This window comes from Mesocricetus auratus, unplaced genomic scaffold (assembly GCF_017639785.1).
Source record: "Mesocricetus auratus isolate SY011 unplaced genomic scaffold, BCM_Maur_2.0 Super-Scaffold_100041, whole genome shotgun sequence".
Classification (NCBI taxonomy): domain Eukaryota; kingdom Metazoa; phylum Chordata; class Mammalia; order Rodentia; family Cricetidae; genus Mesocricetus; species Mesocricetus auratus.
The window spans coordinates 843,157-855,920 of record NW_024429218.1 but is presented as its reverse complement, the minus strand read 5'-3'; positions in this window follow the sequence as shown (position 1 = coordinate 855,920).

Genomic DNA, 12,764 nt, shown 5'->3' with positions numbered 1-12,764 from the left:
AGGAACACAGAAAAAAGCCAGGTGAAGAGATTTCTTACAAGCCAGGAATTCCAAGGAGTGCTGGAGCCACAGGGTGTGGGAGAGAGACTCTCCTCCAAGACTCCAACTAGAACTGCACCCATGAATACCTTGGTTTTTTAAAATTTCTGGTTACCAGATAAAATAATAAACATTTGATATTGTAAGCCATTATGGTAATATAGGTGACTAATTCAGAATGCTTCAGCAATGGAAGGAATTCTCAGAAGAAAATATTGTGAATGAAGAGAGAGGAACTCAAGTGATGCTAACACTGAGTAGAAACTAAAGGACAGAGAAAGGACGGTCAGAGAGATAAGATGAAAACAGAAAATGGAGCGTTCAGGTTATCATGAGCTCTAGGCAGGAAGACAGCCTCCTTGGTGTCAAATTTTGCAGATGAGGCATTTAGAATGGAGTCTGCAGAGAGAATATCAAATTCACAAGGTCACTGGTGACTTTGAATGGAAGCAGTTTCAGGTATCTAAGGAATCCGTAAAGCACGGGGAAGGTCAGCAGGGTATCCTTTGAGAGATGTTTGACTCACTGGTGACAAGCTGGTTTCTGGGAGTGTCAGGAAGGCTTCCTTGGGAATGGTGATAAAAGGAAAGTGGCCATATTTGTGGCTTGGAAGGGCATTGAATACAGGGCAAAGATTTATAGGCTGGGAAGCTAAATGATCTCAACTAGCTATTTGCAGGTGTTCATGTTGGGCAAAGTTGTCATCATAGGAGAAATGAAAGAAAATGTAAGAACTAGTCCATCCAACAAAGACAGTAAAGTATCAGCAGTTGGGGCGGAGCGCTAAGACATTTTGTATACGCCTGTTGCTGTAAAGGAGGGGAAGGTGAGGCTGCCGAGTCTCCCTTGCTGCTAGGTGAAGACACTATCTATTCACACCAATGAAAGAAGAAGAGAGAAGTGGGGCGAGTAATCCTCTGAGCCTGGGAGTATGGCCAGTGGACATGCCTTCTCCAGCCCCACCCCCACATGAACTGGAGGCAGAAGAGTCACTGTTCTTAGTGATGACAGAGACACAAAACAGAAGGAGCCTGGGTTCCTGGATCACAGTGTGGAGCAAGTCTCCCATTAGCAGGAACAAATCCACAATGGATGTTACATTAGTGAGAAATAAAAATGGGCTAAGCTGCTGAAATATGGGGGTTCATTTGTTTTAGCAGTTAGTTTAGCTCTAAGATAGTCTGCACATTTTACAGAGTCCAGATCTCGAGCTGTTGGATTCCTGTCACCTGTCATAGAGCTCAGCTGCTACCACCCAGGCCACAGTGACTGGGAGAACCTAGCATCTGTTGTATCCTCATTAATGGCTTCTCATTCTTTTAGAACAATTATTTTAATTGCCAACTGCCCATGGGCAGGACTCAGAGAAATAGCCATGCATGGCATGGATCTCTGCCTTCAACTTGCTTATATTCTAGTGGGAGCAGACTGACAGAGAACAGATAAATTAATGTGTTTTAGACTGCAATCCCAGGAAAGTGTATGTGATCCATTAACAGAATAAGTTGATTAAAAGTGATAGGTAGAGTGTTCTGAAAGAGAAAAGATCTTTGTCCAGGAAAGCTATAATGGAGTCTTTGGTGAAGTTGCTAGACAGGAAAAAAACAAAGGTGGAGTGAGGTAACCATAAGCTTGTAAAGAAACACCCACGGAAATATGTGCCTGGTGTTTAGGGCAAAAACTGACCAGTGAAGGAGGAGGAGGGGCCATCCTAAGAGCAGAGAGAGAGATATAATGTTGAGCTACATCCTATGAGACCATGAGAAGGAGTTTGAGCACTGCCCTAAAGCAGCTGGAAGTCCCTGAACTGACCTAGCCTCTCATGTGGGAAGACCTTTCCAAAGTGCCTGCTCCTCCCTTGAAAACCTGCCACATGTTGGCCTAGGTCTTGTCTTTTAATTGCCCCTTTAACTTACTCAGAGGTTCCTCTGGGCACTCTTCAGGCCAGACTCCATGATGCATTTGCCGAAGATAAGTGAGGCAAAGAAAACGGCTTTGGTCATGGAGAAGTGAGTCCTCTGGAGAGAAAATAAAGCTTGTGGGCTTACCAGGGAAGAAGCAGCCCCCATGAGGCACTGAGCACGAAGTCTATATTTGAGCTGAAAACACGCAGGTGGGCGGGCGGGAACCCAAACACAGCTGCTTTTCCTTATGTGATGGCAAGTGAGTAATTTTGCCTCCTGAGTTTGAGGAAGTTCCTCCTGCTGTGAATCGGCACCATCCCTTGTACTAGAAGGCTGTAGAGATGCATGGGAGAGCACGGGGCCTCCGCAGATGGGAACGCTTTTAACAGTCACGATAACTCACATTTGCAAACTATACTTCGCTAGCTCCATCTGTGTCGCCCCAGCCTCACATCAATCCAGGGAGGACCGGCCAATTCTATTTTAAACACCAGGAAATTCGGGACCAGAGAAAAGAAATTATGAGCCTAAGGCCACCAAGACAGTGGCTGGATTATTCTTGTGAAGGATATTCCAAATTGTCATCACTAATTCCGCTGCTTAAAACTGTCCATGGGCTCTTAAAATTCAAATCCTTTCTCATGTCCTACAGGATCTTACACCAGACACCTGGAAATAGCCCAACTTTTTAAAAACATGTTATTGGAAACCATCTAGGCCCACATGTCTCTGTATCATGTATGGTTGCTTGTTCAAGACAATGGGAAAATGGAGTAGTTGAGAGAGAGCTGTATGGACTACAAAACTGAAAATATTTACCATATGGCCTTTTCCAAAAGAGTCTCCTACTCATTCTTTTCCAGGTGTTTTTGTTCCTCCCCAACACACACACACACACACACACACACACACACACACACACACACACACACACTTCAGATCTCAGAGCAAATGCTGACTCTCAGAAAGAATTCCTGTGACCTCCTAGATAACAAGGCCCAAGTCTCCTGGCATAAACTCACTCTTTTTTAATTTTTGTATTTGTGGCAATATTAATTTCTTAGTGGTCTCATACACACACACACACACACACACTTATTGTTCATATTTCCCATCAGACAATCATCTCCATGGGAACAGGCATCTGGACTGCCCAGTTTATACTGCTGGTAGAATGGTGTCTGATACATATGGGCTCCTTCATTGTCAAGTGCTAAGCAAATATGCAAATCAAAGAATTAATGAGACAACCACAACCTATTCTTGTCAAAGTCATATCTCTTAACCTTGATATTACTGACCTTTAGAATTGAAATATTTACTGTTGTGATAGGTGTTCTGTGTATTGTAGTTTTTGGTACACCATCTTTGACTTGCTAGATGTAAAAAATGTCCTTTGTGGGGAGATGTGCCCCAAATGGGAAACACTGGGTTACATGGTGTTAATGTCACCCTGGGAGTGGGGCTGGGGGTGGAGTGAGGTTGAGAGATGGCTCACTGAGTATATAGTGCTTGCTGTGCAAGCAAGCGTTCAGATCCCCAGTAGCAGTGGAAAAAGCCAGGTACAGTTCCACACATCTGAACCTGCAGCACTGGGCCTGCAGAGGCTCACTGGCCAACCAGTCTTGCAGAGACGGTGAACTCCAGCTTTAGGAAGAGACCCTGTTTCAAAATGTAAGGCAGGACAGATAGAAGACACGTAAAGGCAATCTCTGGTCTCCACACACTCCTGGGCTAGTGTGCATCTTTGTGTGCACACATTGCCTTTGAGCCTTAAAATGTAAGAGCAAACTTTTGCCCAGGACTGCAGTCACTTCAAACTGCTAATTAATTGAGGGTCACCTGTGGGTGACCTCTGCTTTAAGGCCAACTCCTTGGGATGATGTAATTGACCTTTTAAGGAAGCATCCACACTGTTCTGGAAACACAAAGTCCCAAGTTAGAAACTACTTAGTCATCTTCAGTGGGGAGTGATTACCACGGGGAGCCAGAATGCATAAAGCTACACGCTATTTCCACTTTTAGTACGATCTAACGTACAAGAGGTGGGGCACTGTGGACAGAAAAGCTGAGAGGTCTCTGGGGCATTTGGACATTTGCAGAGACCAGAAATATTAATGTGAGTTGTTTGGTTAAGTCTTTTTCCACAACAAAAAAAAATGGATGGAGCAGAGATGGAGCAAATGCATCGACCGGCAAGGGCTGAGTGATCTCTGGGGTGAGCAGATGCAGGCAGGATGTGGAAGTCACTTAGTGATCTTGCTTTCTGTGGGGAAAGAGCTGAGTGCAGGGAACCTGCTGCTGTTACTGCTGCCTGGCTCCTGTGCCGCTCTGATGGAGAGGCAGGGCAATGGATTCTGCTCACTTCCTGTGGATGGATTCTATTTTCATAGCTCTCTCTCCTCCAAGGGGTGCAGCTTAATGTGCCACCTGGCAGATGCAGCCACATCTTCTTCAACACATTACCTGTAGGGAAAGACTCTGGTAAGGATAGACCATCCTGACAATAAAGATCATTCTCTGATGACAGTAGGAACTTGGGGGGAGGGACTGCGTAGCATAGCCATTTCTGGAAGCCATATATATGGAAGTAAGTAAATATTCCCCAGATTCGCTCCTCAGGGTTCCTTTCCTCTCTGTCATCCTCCAAGTACTAAGCCTGCTCTTCATTCCTCATTACATCTACAGAGACTACCTACTACTAAAGTTGGATTGAGATTACGATGTAGCCCTGACTCTCAACTTCCATTGCAGAGAAGAAACAAATTATTCCAAGGATTTTAGGGTCAAAAAATAGGCAGGCTGGGTGAAAATAGTGCATGAAGGAGAGTGAATATAGTGTAAGCAGCTGTTTCCAATCGTCCTGTATCCTTTGTCCCTTCTGATTACATACATACGTTCTGGGGATACCTTGGTACACTTAGTTCCTTGAATATGAGTTATTCTAGCTTCTTCCATGCAAAATTCAGGGAAGACCCACAGCACAGGTCTTTGCCAGTCATCGTGTTCCCTCTTTCCTCTCACGACTACAAGTCCAAAACATAAGGTGACCCTCATTAACCCTGCCATCATTAGTCAGGTATTTGGGATGAAAAACTTGGGATAAGGTATGCCATTGCTAGTTGAACTGAAGAGAGAACAAGACAAAGTCACTGCCAGCAGCTTTAACAAGGAAAGCAGAGTCATCAGATGGCACAGCATAGCTGCTTCGTGGTGACCAGTTGTACTGGGTGGTTTTTTGTGTCAACTTAACATAAGCTATAGAGTCATCAGAGGGAAGGAGTCTCAGTTGAAGAAATGCGTCCTTGAGATCCAGCTGTAAGGCATTTTCTCATTTAGCCATCAATGACGGAGGGCCCAGCACATTGTAGGTAGTACCATCCCTGGGCTTCTGCTCCTGGATTCTATAAGAAGGTAGACTGAGCAAGCCATGGGAAGCAAGCCAGTAAGCAACCCCCCACCCCACATCCATGACCTCTGCATCACTTTCTACTTCCGGGATCCTGCCCTGTTTGAGTTCTTTCAGTGAAGAACAATGCTGAAGTGTAAGCCTAGTAAAACCTTTCCTCCCCATCTTGCATTTTGGTCATGGTGTGTAGAGAGAAGTCTATGTACTCATAGCACTGACCACATTCATTTGGGGGGGTCACAGGTACTTAGAATGTAAGGGGGATAAAAAGAGCTAGGGGGAGGAGATTCTTTCTCTTTGGGTTCTGGTTTCAGCCAGGAGAACAGAGTGAGGACCTTTGGTTCTTGACTTTCTTGGCTTCTCACATAAGTGATCTCTCTCTCAATAAAATATCATAGGACATCCCTATTTTGTGTATCTTAATATTTCTACATTAATGGTGTTTTGTTGCTGCAATAGAAACCCTAACTAAGACACCAATTGAGCCTTGGTATACCACCATACCTGAAGTCATACCTGCTTCTGAGTGTTGATGATGTGTGATATAAATAATGCCAAATAGTTCTCTTAATATTTTTATTTTTATTTCTTATGTCTTTTTATTTTTAAATTTAAATTAGAAACAAGGTCGCTTCACATGTCAATCCCAGGTCCCTCTCTCTCTCCCTCCCTACCTCCCATGCCCCCCAGTAGCTTCCCCATCCACCCTCCCACAATCCCCACTCCTTTCACCAGGCAACAACAACAAGATCTTTCTTTTTGTAATGTTTTTATTTAAATTAGAAACATGAATGTTCACATGTCAATCCCAGCTCCCTCTCCCACCCCTCTCCCTTGTCCCTCCACCAGCCCGCCAACTTCCCACCCAATCCCCACATCATTCCCCAGGGAAGGTGAGGCCCTCCTTGGGGGATCTCTAAAGTCTGTCATTTCATCCAGGATAGGACCTAGGCCCTTCCCTGTGTGTCCAGGCTGAGAGAGTATCCCTCTATTTGGAATGGGCTCCCAAAGCTCATTCATAAACCCCAGTGATTTCTGTGGCCTCCTCACTGAGACTACATTCATGGAATCTGGATCAGTCCCCTATTGGCCTCTCAGGCATCAGTCTGGGACTCAAGAGCTCCCCCTTATCCAGTCAGCTGTCTTTTTGGGTTTCGCCATCATGGTCTTGACCCCTTTGCTCAATACTCCTCCATCTCTGTCACTAGGTTCCAGGAGTTCAGTTCAATGTTTAGCTGTGGGTATCTATCTCTGCTTCCATCAGTCCCTGGATGAAGTTTCTAGGATGGCATATAAGGTAGTCATCAACCTTACCATCAAGGAGGAGCATTTAATGTAGTCTCTCCACTATTGCTTAGTTTGCCAGTTGGTGTTATCCTTGTAGATCTCTGGAGATCTCACTAGTGTCAGCTCTCTCCTCAAGCATATAATGACTCGATCTATTATGGTATCTCTCATCCTGCTCTCCTCCAGTATTACCTCAACTCAACCTTCCTGATCCCCTATACCTTCTTCTCACATCCTCTTATCCCCCTCTCTTTTTCCTGGCTCCCTCTCTGATCCTCCAATGTTCCAAATCCACTCAGGAGATCTTTTCTCATTCCACTTCTCTGGGGTATCATGCATCTCTCTTGGGAACCTCCCTGTTTCCCAGACTCACTGGCACTGGGATTGTAGGCTGACACTCCCCTGATCCATATCTACAATCCATATATGAGTGAATACATATATACCATGTTTGTCTTTTTGTGTCTGGGTTACCTCACTCAGGATGGTTTCCTCTAGTGCCATCTATTTGCCTGCAAATTTCAAGATTCCATTGGTTTTTTTTTCTGCTGAGTAGTACTCCATTGTGTAAATGTACCACATTTTCTCTATCCACTCTTCAGTTGTGGGGCATCTAGGTTGCTTCCAGGATCTAGCTATTATATATAATGCTGCTATGAACATAGTGGAACAGATATCCTTGTTGTGTGAATGGGCATCTTTTGGGTATATGCCTAAGAGTAGAATTGCTGGGTATTGTGGTAGACTGAGTCCCATTTTCCTGAGGAATCTCTATACTGATTTCCACAGTGGCTGTAGGAGTTGGCATTCCCACCAGAAGCTAAAATTATACAATGGAAAAAAGATAGCATCTTCAACAAATGGTGCTGGCATAACTGGATATTGGCATGTAGAAGGCTGCAGATAGATACATGTCTATCACCATGCACAAAACTTAAGTCTAAATGTATCAAAGACCTCAACATAAATCCAGCCACACTGAACCTGTTAGAAGAGAAAGTGGGAGGTATCCTTGAACGAATTGGTACAGGAGACCGCTTCCTGAACATAACACCAGTAGCACAGGCACTGAGATCGACAGTTAATAAATGGGACCTCCTGAAACTGAGAAGCTTCTGTAAGGCAAAGGACACATCAGCAAGACAAAAAGACAGTCCACAGAATGGGAAAATATATTCACTAACCACACATCTGACAGATGGCTGATCTCCAAAGTTTACAAAGAACTCAATAAGCAAGTCTCCAAAACACCAAAGGATCCAGTTAAAAAGTGGGGGACTGAACTAAATAGGGAATTCTCAATAGAGGAGTATAAAATGGCAGAAGACACTAGAGAAAGTGTTCAACATCATTAGCCGTTAGGGAAATGAAAATCAAGGCAACTCTGAGATATCATCTTACTCCTGTCAGAATGGCTAAAATCAAAAACACCAATGACTTTGTGCTGGAGAGGCTGTGGAGAAAGGGGAAGAACAAGATCTTATATTTTAACTGAAAAAGATCTCAGAGTCTCATAAATTTCTCAAAGGAAAAGGGGTATGGACCTTATTTTCTTTTGTTCTCTGGAGCTCCTAAGCCCCTCTATTAGACAGTAGACAGGCACTTATACCTGATAGTTTTCCTTTTATAATTACAATGCTGAAAGCTTCTAATAAAGTCACCAGACTTGGTTCTTATTCTAGGATCATTTAACTCTCTTTATAAGGATCTATAATAATTTTATCTCCAATTTAAAGATGGATAGACTGATATTCAGACAACAAAGTAATTTCTGCAGCTCACATAGCTGAAAAATAGCAGAATGGACACTCAAACCCTGTTTTCCTTCTGTGCAGAACAGCTTTCTTCCATTGAAGCTCAAAGCTACAATTAGGCAGAGAAACACTTGTGTACAGCTTGGCCATTGAGTACAACTGCAGGCAAGTTATTTTATGTATTTTTCTAATATTAGAATATTAATTAATAAAATGCTGTTGGTGTTATGAGGAAAAATATTGCAAGCAATGAAGTTAGCTTGGTCTTGTGGGGTGTGTTCAAATGGTATGTATGGATATTACTGAGGAGGAGGATAATTAGTTACCTAATGCAAGCTATAAAATAGATAAGAGGAGAAGCGGCATCACGGCAGATAATAAGCATTGTAGACCAGGGAGTGAATATGAGCTAGCATGACCTCCTCCTCAGAGGGCTAAACTCCCTTAAGTTGATTATGAAGAAACTAGAATGACTTCTAGCTATTTTGACTTGTGCTTCTGAGTGGTTTACACTGACATCTGTGGAAACCAAGATGTCTGAATGACAGAGTTGCAGGATAAAACTGATAACTGTCCATGTTACACTGAAAAGTCCGTAAGATGCTGACATGGACATGCAAGATAGGCAGCTTGCCATGGCAGTCTGAAGCAAAGGAATTCAGGATCAGAAAAAGTCATTCTGGAATTTTTCACCAAATACATTGTTGGCAAGGCTTGGCATGGGTTATTTTGAACACTCTCTAAACTTTGAGGATTGCTGGATAAAATAGGCACAGAAAGCTATAGACATTCCTGAGCCTACAAGCTATGCAAGTTAGAAGATTGAGGAGTATGCAAGGAAACCTGACAGACTGACTACACACTGACTCAGAGTAGAAGAATTTGACTTTCTGGATCTGGGTCTCAGTTAACAACAGTCACCATGTATTGCACACTTACTACTTTTAAGGAAATAAGGTAGTATCTAAACTGTGAGAATCTTCACAGTGAATCTTCAAAGTAGGTATTATAATCACAATTTTGAAAGAGAAAAGAGGTTCAGAGAGGGACTATTGTCTGACCAGGAACACATAGTTAGGAGTTGCAAGGTGAGGATGTGGCACCCATCTGACGGACTATAGAGGTTTTCTTTGTGCGGTGGAACCTGCTTGCCCTTCTTGGCTGTCTAAGATGGCACTGAGTACACAGATCATTTCTGTGCCTTGGGGTCGGATCCTCTCCAAGCCTACTCCAGATGATGACTGCTGTTGTGGGAGGCAGCTATGGGGGCCTGTGGGGAGAAAATGTCAGCCATCTGGAACTGGTTGCTAGTCAGTCAATCCAGGAAACACCAATTATAAAGTCATCTGCCTGTTGCCTTCAATAAGTATGGCTCCAAAGACTTTGCTTAGGGGTTGGGGAATACCTGGTTTGGAAAAGAGCTTTCAGAGGATCCTTGGAAGTCACATTTTAAAAATTTTAGTGTTCTATTTGTAACTCAACACTGGAGAGACAGACAGGCACATTCCTGGGGCCCAATGGCCAGCCAGTCTACCTGAATTGATGGCCAGTGAGAGACCAGTCTCAAAAAAATTAAAAAAAAAGATAGATAGTAACTCAAGAAGACACCCACTTACCTCCACTTCCAAGCACAAACAGATTCATGTGCACCTGCATTCACATGCATTCATGGGCATGTGCGCGCGCGCACACACACACACACACACGCACAGAGTTTATCTCTCACAAGAGGAATATAAGGATGAGGCAAGCCAATTCAAAGTTAAATGATTGAAGAAGCAGCAAAAAGAATTAGGGAAGGGATTATGGAGAAACAGATGGTGAAGTAACTCTTATCACATGGCCACTAACTCTTCAGTGAAATTAGCAGTAAAATAACCTGCTTGTAAGTGTTGGCAATGAGCTGAAAAGTGAACCTCTACCTGAGCAAGCACACAATACAGTCATCAGTAAGGCCAGTAAGATGCCTGGGTAGTGAAGGGCTACAGCATCAGATTCAGAGGCAGGACAGGTTAATGTGATAATCAGTCCATGCTGAGAGACCCTAATTCTATACTAGATTAAGTCAGTTCATATCATTTAATTAACTGTGTTCTGAATCCTTCTCTAACTTTGAAGAGGAGAGAAACTTGCATTTCACTTTGATTTCTGAGAAAATGAGACTTCACATGAGCACTTCAAAAATTGTTTTAAGAATAAGAGGTTGCCATTGGTAACTAAGGAAATCCATAAGGGCAGACAAGAACCAACATTATTTTTATATTTATTCTGTGTGTGTACATGTTCGTGCATGTGCACATGTGTGTGGGCGTGTACACGTGTGCTCATGTGGAGGTCAGAGGTCAGCATCAGATATCTTTTTTGTTACTAAAAATTTTTATTTTTAAATTTAAATTCAAATTAGAAACAAGGTTTCTTCACATGTCAATCTCACATCCCTCTCCCTTTCCCTCCCCTCCTCCCACACCCTCCCACCACCCACCCAATACCCCCTCCTTTCCCCAGGGAGGGTGAGTTCTTCCATGGGGGTGTCCATTGTCTGTCATTTCATCCAGGACAGGGTCTAGAACCTCCCCCAAGAGTCCAGGCTGAGAGAGCATCTCTCATTGTGGGATGGGCACCCAATGTCCATTTGTATGCCAGGAATAAATACTGGTCAACTACCAAAGGCCCCATAGATTGCCTAGGCCTCCTCACTGACACCCCTATTCAGGTGGTCTTGATCAGCCCCATGCTGGATTCCCAGGCATCAGCCTGGAATTCAAGAGTTAACCCTTGTCAGGTCAGCTGTTTCTGGGGGTCTTCAGTCACTCTCTGCCTAATTTTCTGAGACAGGGTCTCTCTTAACCTGGAAATCATAACTTTAGTTAGACCATCTAGCCAGTAATCACCAAGCATCCTTGCTTGTGCTGGGATTACAAGCACCCACCATAACACCAAGCTTTTTTTTTTACAGGAGTTTGGGAGTTTTGAACATAGATCTCATGTTTGTGCAGCAAGCCCAAGAATCAACATTTTAATATAATGAACCAGACTCTTTAGGCATATTACCCCATGAAATCAGGGTAAACCTAAAACAAGTCTCCAGTTAAGGAAACTGAGTCTAGAGGTCTCCAGTCAGCAAGAAGCAGAACTCTGAAGTCTGGCTGGGTGCTGGCCACTGGAAATGTGACCCCTGTGACATTACTTTACTTGGCTTTTCAGAGCACAATCCAGAGACTGTTATCTCTACAATGTTTGCCACATTAAAGCACCATCTCCATTGCCACAAGCTGTCCTATCAATTGAATCCAATTAATAGATTACAGTTAACAGAAATCCAATCTAGGGCCCAACTTTCTAGCAATGTTTACTATAAAATGGTAAAAGTAAGGATTGGAAAGAGAGGTTGAGTCCAAGCATGGCATTAACTAGAGCTTCAGTGGTAATCAGAACACATTACATTTATATGGAGTGTTACTACTGATAAACTCCCACGATCTCATGCTTGATTTCAAGTTCCAACCTGAACCTTTCATTTCCCCCACACTGCCCACAGCTTGCCTGACTTCCTCATATCAGTCATCACAACTAGCATCCATTTTCTTGCTCAGATCAGGTGTTCCAGTTGTTTCTTTTCCATTTTCCTCACCCCTTCTTGATTCCCATCCAACCTTGAATCCTCCAGCCATTCATTTTCTCTGACCTTACGGTCAGTACCGCACTTGTCTGCTGCCTGTACTTTTCCCTAGTTTCCATTTCCATTGCTACCTGCTTCTGATGCACAGCAACACAGCCGTCTACACTGTCTTCCTAACTAAAGTAAGTCATGTACTATCGGAATCCTCCAAAGGCCAGGTGTTGTGTTGTTAGCATTATTCTCAGCTTAACATCTGAGTTCTGATAAAAAGCAGTGTGCTTTTGTTAGAAGAAAGCGGATGAATGGTAAAGGGGATGACTTCATGCCTTCTTTATAACTGTAAGTCAACAGTTATTTTTAAAAGTTTTTCAAGTGTATTTCATTCACTTCTCTTTGACCTGGACCAATATCTCCAGTCCTTGCCACAGTCCTGCATATCTGTTCTTGTTTCTGTCTCTTGCTCCCAAAGCCTACCTACTACAGCCCCCCATCCCCCAAAGATGCTGAACTCTGAAATAATTCCCCACCTTTGGATCTTTTCAGGTGCCATCTTTTCATCTTGATATCTTCTGCCTTTTTTTTCATGTTGTTTTTCTCTAGACTCTAGAACTCAGCTTTAAATGCAACTGCATAGAAAGGATTCCCTGCCTACTTCATCTAAACTGATTTCCTCTCTGCTGTGGGGCTGCTTCCTCCTGCATCATTCTGTTAAAGCTCAGAAAGCAAATGAGGCTTATAAAAGCCTCAGGAAC